Here is an 8,766-nt window from a genome sequence, read left to right on the forward strand (position 1 = left end):
AACAGGACATTAAGGGTGGGAATGAAGAAATGTTTGAAGAAATGATGGCTGGAAAATGTTCAAGTTTGGGAGAAGACCAAAACTGACAGTGCAGATAGGTGAGTTAACTCCAAACATGATAAACTCAAAGAAATCCAAAACAAGACATCATAGTCAAATTTCTGAAAATTAAAGACTATATATAATATATATCATATATATTATATATACCTACACAATATTAAAAGAAGTGAAAGAGAAATGGCACTTTACATATACATGGAAACAATTCCACTGGTTGTAGATTTCTCATAAAAAATTATGGAGGCCAGAAGGAAGTGGCACGATATTTTCCCAGAGCTAAAAGAAAATAAGCAAGCCCACAGAATCCTTCTCCCAACCAAAGAATCCTTCTGAAACAAAGGGTTAATCAAGACATTCTCAGATGGAGGATAAGTAATAGAATTTGCCACCAACATCTCTACTCTGAAAGAGAAGCTAAAGGAAGCCACTGAATAGGAAAGGAAATGATGAAAGAAGGAATCTTGAAATATGAGGAAGAAAGAGCACAGTAAGCAAAAACATGCGTCATGAATGTACTACTTCTCCTGTAGAGTTTTCTAAATGATGTTTGAGGAGGGAAGCAGAAATTATACCTGTCTGATGAGGTTCCAAAGGTATGTAGAAGAAATATCCAAGATTATTATATTTTAAATGGAGGAAGGTAAGGAAACTTAAAAAATAAAGTTTTCAAGCGTTACTTAAACCGATAAAATGACAAGATCAGCAGGCTGTTGAGCTAGAACGGTGGGTTTGGATGTTGGGATTGGAGGTTACCCGGGCCAAGGTGGTACCTGACTTCTTCCTCCATCCCCCACTGAGAGAACAATCGGTTCCAAAAGGAAAACCACAGGAATGTTTTCTCTTTCCCGGATTCCCCAGGTTCATTTAACGATGCCCATCCCTCATGTCAGAATGCCAACTGTTTTTTTCCAAGGAACTTCATTGCTTTAACTGTGAACATAGTTTGAGGTCAATTACATGAGTAAAGTTAATCAGTTCCAGGCTGGAAGTTCTGAGTTGCCAAATCTATACAAATCGTAACTCAAAAAAAGTTCAAAGCTCACAAAGGAGGGAGGGCACACCTGAATGCCAGCTCCTCCACAGAAGGCTGCAACACAATACCAATAATATCGACTATGATGATGATAGTAATAATCCTTATATTTATATTGTTCCTTATGGTTTTTCAAATACCTTCAAATGCATTACCTCAGGAATACTGCATCACCACTCACCCATAATATTGGGTTTTAGGAGAGATACAGTCAACAGACTGTAAAGACTTACAGTTTCTGAACCCACCTGAGCCTAGTTCCTGAGCTCATGTTGAATAGAGGGACTGATTTTCATCTACAGGCAAAAGGCAAATCAAATGCTTCAAAACCATATTCACTGAACATGCTTGCTAGAACATGATGCTCATTAGGTCCCATGCCGAAAAGTTATCGCTGTTTGCTCAATGGCAACAGCTCATTTTGCTATTTTTAATATTTTTACATTCGTTTACTTTCTACTTTTCTAGATAGATCTCCCATTCCTCCCATTTACACATTCCCATACTAAGCTGCAGCCAGGCTGTTAGTTCCTTTGAGCTGTTCCTCCTTTCTATTTATTCCACTGCCCTTGTCTAGATACCTAGATATCTGTATCATCTATATCTATATAATAGATATGTAGGTCTATATAATATATAATATATAATACATAATATATAATATATAATATCTATTATTATATTTGATAATATATATTATATCACAGACATCTAGGTCTACACACTATACTATATATATATAATATAACACACCTATTATATGTATTATAGATTAAATATCTATGTTAATATACCTATATTTATTATTATATATTAATATATAATGGAATATTATATAATCTATTATATATTCTATAGACCTAGATATCTATTATATAACATAATAATATATATCTATACATACCTATATAGATACATATCTATAATGTAATACATTTATACATAGTGAAAGATTGAGTGATTGATGACAGGTGATCACCAACCTTAGAATTCTTCCCCTGCAATCCCAAGCTGTATAGAAAAAAGCATATGATTGTTGTCAACCTAGTCACTCCTTCCATGAGTTCACTGCCCAAGCTCAAAACACTGGCCTATGGGAAGGCTACAAGGACACTTGAAGGTCAGCTATTTGAGGACTATTCAAGGAGACCGATCGTTCAAGGCAGTCTCAAATCTTCGGTATTACCTTCCCACAAGTGTTGGCAGATGCTACTGACTTCATAGTCCACGGGCCAAAGATTATCACAGTTTTCAAACAGAAATACATACACACAGAGAAACCCTAAAATCCCTTGTTTGTTTGTTTTTTTAAGATTTTATTTATTTATTCATGAGAGACACAGAGAGAGGGAGAGACATAGCCAGAGGGAGAAGCAGTCTCCCCACGGGGAGCCCAATGTGGGACTAATCCTGAGCCAAAGGCAGACACTCAAAACTGAGCCACCCAGGTGCCCCTCACTTTCCTCCCGTCTTCAGGTCCTCAGATGACCCAGCTGAGGCATGTTTTTCTCATTGACCATCTCCTCTGGGTTTGTATATGACCAGGGAAAAGCAAATTTTCTGTAAATAACCAGGTAGTAAACATATGAGACTTTGAGGGCCACACATTCCCATCACTACTACTCACTCTCAGAACATGCAAGTGGCCATAGGCAATACATGAATAAGTGAGTGGTGCTGTGTTCCAATAAAGCTTTATTTATGGGCAGTAAAATTTGAATTGCATATAATTTTTGTGTCTGAAAAATAGTTTTTTGGGACACCTGGATGGCTCAGTGGTTGAATGTCTACCTTTGGCTCAGGGTCCTGGGATCGAGTACAGTATCCGGCTCCCTGAGGGGAGCCTGCTTCTCCCTCTGCCTATGTCTCTGCCTCGTTTTCTCTCTTTCTCTCATGAATAAATATGTAAAATCTTTAAAAAATAGCTTTTTTTCCCCCAACCTTTTATAAATTATAAGACCATTCATTTGAAAAGCTCCTAGTTCTTCAAAAATCAGCAGCAGGACAACTTGGTTCAGCAGTTCTATTTTGCTGACCTCTGCTATAACCATACATCGGACTGTTCACATGCAGAAAAAATAATGAATTAAAAAGTACAGCCTTATGGGCTGAATGTTTGTGTTCCTCTCAAAATTCCTGTCGAAACTCCTACCCTGCGAGGATATGGAGGCGGGGCCTTCAGCCTGCGATTAGATGTTGTGGGCAGAGTCCTCAGGAATGGGAGCAGTGCACTTATAAAAAGGATAGAATGTAAGTCAAAGTATAGATTCAGAATGCACCCCCTTTTCCAGAAAGTAGCCTTATCATTTTTTTTCTCCTAGAAAGAGACCCACTCTCCTCTCTCTCTTCACCAAGGCTGCCTGTATGCCTTGCCTCATCTTTGTCAGCCTCACAAAGGTGCCAAACCCATGTCAAAAAAACGGGCTTCCTGGGAGGAGAAGGGAGAAAAAATAATGTTAATATTTACCCTTGAGTGGTCTCCTTTTTTCTTGTCACATGTATAATAGTTAAAATATGTGTCAAAACCAACCTCCAACCAAAGCACTGTTGGATCTGGTAAACTAAGGCCACAGATGGATGGTGGGGGCAGGGGCAGGGGCCAGGTTCTCCTGGGACTTTGAGCAGCAAAAGCCTAGACACAGGGGCCGTCTTTCCCATCATGAGGGAGAAGAATCCATGAGATATTGAAGCAAACTCTCAGGGAAGTAGAGCAGAATGATAGACTCTGATGTGGATTCTTGAGGACATTACCTGGATAGCAAACTCCTGCTGTGCTGAAACCACACTGATTTTTTAATGATTGTTTATATAAGCCAATGAAATTCTCTTATCTCGATTGACCTTATTACAATTGCCTTTTCTCCATAACCAGTTTTCTGCCCTCCGTTTCTGCCCTTCAGCACCTTTATAAATGTTATTACAAACAAAAAAGAAAGGAAAACCTCCAGCACTGTGCTAGCCCATGGAAAGCCAAACTGACTTTTTTTTTTTTTTAAATGACAGTCAATAAGTTTTATTTTGAAAATTACACCAGGAGACCACAGAAAAAGTAGCCATAGACTGTATTCTTTTATCCAGAGCTAAGTTTACAATTTCCGATGCTACCTGGGTATGTGGAATGTTGATGGAAAGAAAACATAAATTATGATGACTTCAGAGAAGTGCTTTGAGGAACATCTTGGAGAGCTCCCTAATTCACTTGGCTCTTGACCAAACGGTAGGCTTAAAATGAACTCCCATTACCATCTTGGCTGAGATATTTTGCGTGACTACAAAATACCTTCATAATGATAAGATGAGTTCCAGAAGGTAACATTTAGTGACCTCTCCACATGCAAAATTGGGATTAACATAGACGACTGGCAGGACTCTATCTGTGTTTAATGTGGCCTTCCACAATGAATTCTCTTAGAAGGAGATGTAGCTCATGCTCAATGGTTCTTATTATTATTAGAAAAACCCTTACAGCCTAAGTGAATCTCTCTGATAATCTACAAAACAATTTATTAGAGCCTACAATATATTGATTAATGTAACTGCAATTGTTTTAACAAGGCTTACTTAACGCGAAGCAGTCGGATCTGATGGTTAGAGCGTACATTCTGTGTTCGTTGCTGCTGATACTTTTATTTTCCTGGGCATAGATGCATACTCGGTAACCCACTGATGAATACTTCGTTCCTGGTGGTCCTTCTCAACTTTCTTTGCAAGTGCAGAAAACATATTTACATGCATGTAAGACTGACATTAATCTAGAAGCAACTTTGGATTTTCTTGCTCCAGTTCCCATTTTGGACCTCAGGTAAAGTGGGTGAGATCAATCCCATTCCTCATTCCACATCACACAATTATTATTGGTTCTTTCAAATCCCTTCCTTGTTTCATTCCTTCCCTGCATTCATTCATATGCATTGCTTCAATTCTTCACCAGTTCCAATAGGCAATTTTTCTAATGTGTTTAATGCACATCTTTTGCTTGTATGCACACCTGCATGAATATTTCAAGTGCATGTATTGTTAACTTTTATCATAAAAAATTTCAAATGTATTCAGAGAGAACAGTGTAATGAACCCCTATGTATCTATCACCACCTACAACAATGATCAAATTATGATCATTCTTATATTAGATACACTCCCACTGAATTTACCCCGCTATTAGCTTATTTTAAAGCAAATCCCAGACATAATTTTATCCATAAATACCATAGTATGTATCTCTGAAAGATAAGGACTCTTATTAAAGACATAGCCATAATATCATTATCACATCAAAAATTAATACCATAAAATATCCTGTCAGTGTTGAAATTTTTCTGGTAGTCAAATATATATATCTACAGTTGGTTTTTCCTAATCAAAATCCAAACAAGGCCCACACAGTATATTTTGATAAGTTCCTTAATTCTCTTTAAATCGAGAATTTCTCCTCTTTTTATTCCCTCTTGCAATTAATGTCTTGATGAAACTGGATTATTTATCCAAGGATTTTATAGTTTGCTTCTCCATCATGTCAGTGAACATATTCCTCTGTTCAGAGGTTCGATTTCTTTTGGCAGCAAAAATGCAAAGATGCTATTTAATATTCCCATTGGGAAGTACCCAATTAATAGTGGTATCTCCTTTTAATATATTAGTGATGACTGATGACCTGTTGCCTATTCTCATGACTTCATTAAGGACATGTAAAAATGCCAATATTGAAATTCTAGTTGCCCCTTCCTTTATTAGATGGATGTGTCTACAAAAAGAAGCATTTCTTTATCAGTAAATTGGGTTACTCTGGGAGATGTTGTTTCAACAGAAAAGGTAGGTTAGATGCCTGATGTTTCATGTCCCTATTTTTAGAATAATAAATGGGCTCCCTAATATTCTCTAAAGCAAGTCAATGAGTTCTAAAGTATCATTATGAATTCATGGGGTCCTAACATATGTAATATATTTCAGTTTATCACATTTGTTATTCATATTGACATTCAATATGGCCCCTTGATTTGACTTCCAAGTACTATCTTTCTAATGTTTTTCATTTTTTTTTGTAATTTGATTTAAAAGAATGGGGGGGGGGCAGCTTTGTTGTGTTGCTTTATGTGCTATGGTTCACATACTATATATTTCACCTAAATAAGATGTACAATTAAATGGGGTTTATATTTACAGACTTGTGGAACCACCACCATGACCTAATTTGGGAACATTTTTGTCAGGTCAGAAAGAAAGTCTACACAATCAGTCTATCTCTCCGCTTTCTTCCCCCAACAACCATCTGGATCTACCGATCTCTTTTCTAGCTCTAAAAGTTTGCTGAGTCTTAGACATTTCATAAACAGGGAATCATATAACATGTAGTCTTCTGTGACCAATTGCTCTCACTTAACATATTTTAAAAATTCCTCTGTTTAGCATGTACCAATGCTTCATTCCTTTTTATCGCCAAATGATATTCAGTTATATGAATGTATCACATTTTAGTCATCTATTCGTCAGCTGATGGAGCTTTGGGTTGTTTCAACTTTTGGCTATTATGATGATGTTGCTATGATTTTTCATGTAAGATGTTTTTATGATAACACATGTCTTTACTTCTCTCGGATATGTATGTAGGAATGGAATTGCTGAACACTGCCAGACTGTTTTCCAAAGCGACTACACTATTTTACATCTCTACCAGCTGTGTATGAGGGTTCCAGTTTTTCAACATCTTCACCAACACTTGTGATTATCTCTTAGATTACAGCCATCCTAATGCGTATGAAGCGGTATTTGTGATTTTGTGGTTTTCAAGGTCGTATATCTTTATTTATGTATTTCAGTTAATGAGCATTTACTGATTAACTTTCAGATACCAGTTGCTGCCCCATGACCACACACTCTTGGCAAACTGGAAATAGGAGACCCCTCTACTATTCTTGCAACACAGTCATACTTCTTGATATTTTTATGTTATCATAAAAGAGAAATAAAGTCATCTTTGTTTTAAAATCTGAGTTTTGATTACTTGGCAATCTTGGAAATGTTTCATACTTCCATATATATGTAGCTATTTAATAAGGTATTAACTATAGCAATTCTTATAATTTAAAAGACACTTATATCAGGTAGTAAAGATACAACATTAAAAAGTTCAATTAGGTCTGAGGTTTTATAGACCATGAATTAATGGCATCAGGGGCCCCACAAAGCTAATTAATTTGCTTAAGATAGTTAAACAAGAATATGGTCAAGTCAGAACTACTTTTAAAATGATTAAAGATGTCAATGTGACAGGTCAATGTGATTATATAACCAATTTACCCAGAATGCAATGGTTAGGATGTGGTCTTGGTCTTGCCTTACATAACCAGGCTTGCAAACAAGGAGCAGACAAATAAGTAAGCAACGGTACTAGTACAAGGTCAACAACAAAGGCACAATGGGCACTGGCACTGCTGAATGTTTTCTTTAAGATTTTATTTATATATTCATGAGAGACACAGAGAGACAGAGACATAGGCAGAGGGAGAAGCAAGCTCCCCATGGGGACCCTGACGCAGGACTCAATCCCAGGATCCCAGGATCCCACCACCTGAGCCAAAGGCAGACACTCAACCACTGAGCCACCAGGCTGCTGAGTTTTTATTTAAAGGCACTGGTTTTATTGGTTAATATTTTTTTTAGCAATTATTTTGAGCCAGAATCTATGCTATACATTTTTAACATGTTGCCTCCTGTCATTGTCACAACCACCATATTATGGAGGGACTAGCTCCATTTTACAGATTTGAAGACTATTGAAACAGAGGAATTGCGTGATCTTTTTTTTCCCCAAAGGTCCCACAGCTAATACAGGAAAGATCTAAATTTAGAACTAGAATTTCCATTTGTCCTTCCTTGAGCTTGACCTTTCCTCCCCATGGCCAACTACGGAGCACCCAGGTAGTGTCTGGGGATCCCCTTTCCCACTGGCAGTTGGGACAATAATGTGCTTAAGCAAAGCATCCCCAAATCACTGTATTTATGAGAAAGACTACCAGGCTTAGCAGCATGGAGTGTAAAAGATAAAATCTGCTATCTGTCTAGAACTGGTTTTCTTGCCTTCGGACTAGAATGTTTCTCACTATTGGTGCTAAGAACTTTGTATAAGAAATTGCCTTTAGGCATCTACTTTGTGTACTTCTCTTTTAGAGTAAATGAAAGCTGGGGGGGTGGGTAGCAAAACCCACAAATCCCCCTGAGTGTGAACTTAAGTGTCTGTACCATTATTGGGATGGATACCTGGTTCTGTCCAATTCCTTTCCAACCTTCTTAATCCAGACATAAAGTCAACCCACACAAATGATTGAAATATACTTAAGTATGAGGGCGCCTGGGTGGCTCAGGCAGTGCTCAGCGGGGAGTCTGCTTCTCCCTCTGCCTCTGCCCCTCCCCCTGTTTGTTCTTTCTTCCTCTCCCTCTCTCTCTCTCAAACAAATAAAATCTTAAAGAAAAAAGAAATATAAACAAGTATGGTAATACATGGCTTCTTTGTTCTCAGTTTCCTCCCTATAAAGGAGGGATAATACCCACCCAGCTGTCAGAAATCTTAGCAAGGTTAAATGATACAATGTAAGCAATTAACTTATCAGCCAAGCAGCTTCCCTGATCCTGAAATAAATGCTCTGCATTCCATTGAAGCCACTTATTCACACGTT

Source organism: Vulpes lagopus, chromosome 18, assembly GCF_018345385.1.
Source record: "Vulpes lagopus strain Blue_001 chromosome 18, ASM1834538v1, whole genome shotgun sequence".
Classification (NCBI taxonomy): Eukaryota; Metazoa; Chordata; class Mammalia; order Carnivora; family Canidae; genus Vulpes; species Vulpes lagopus.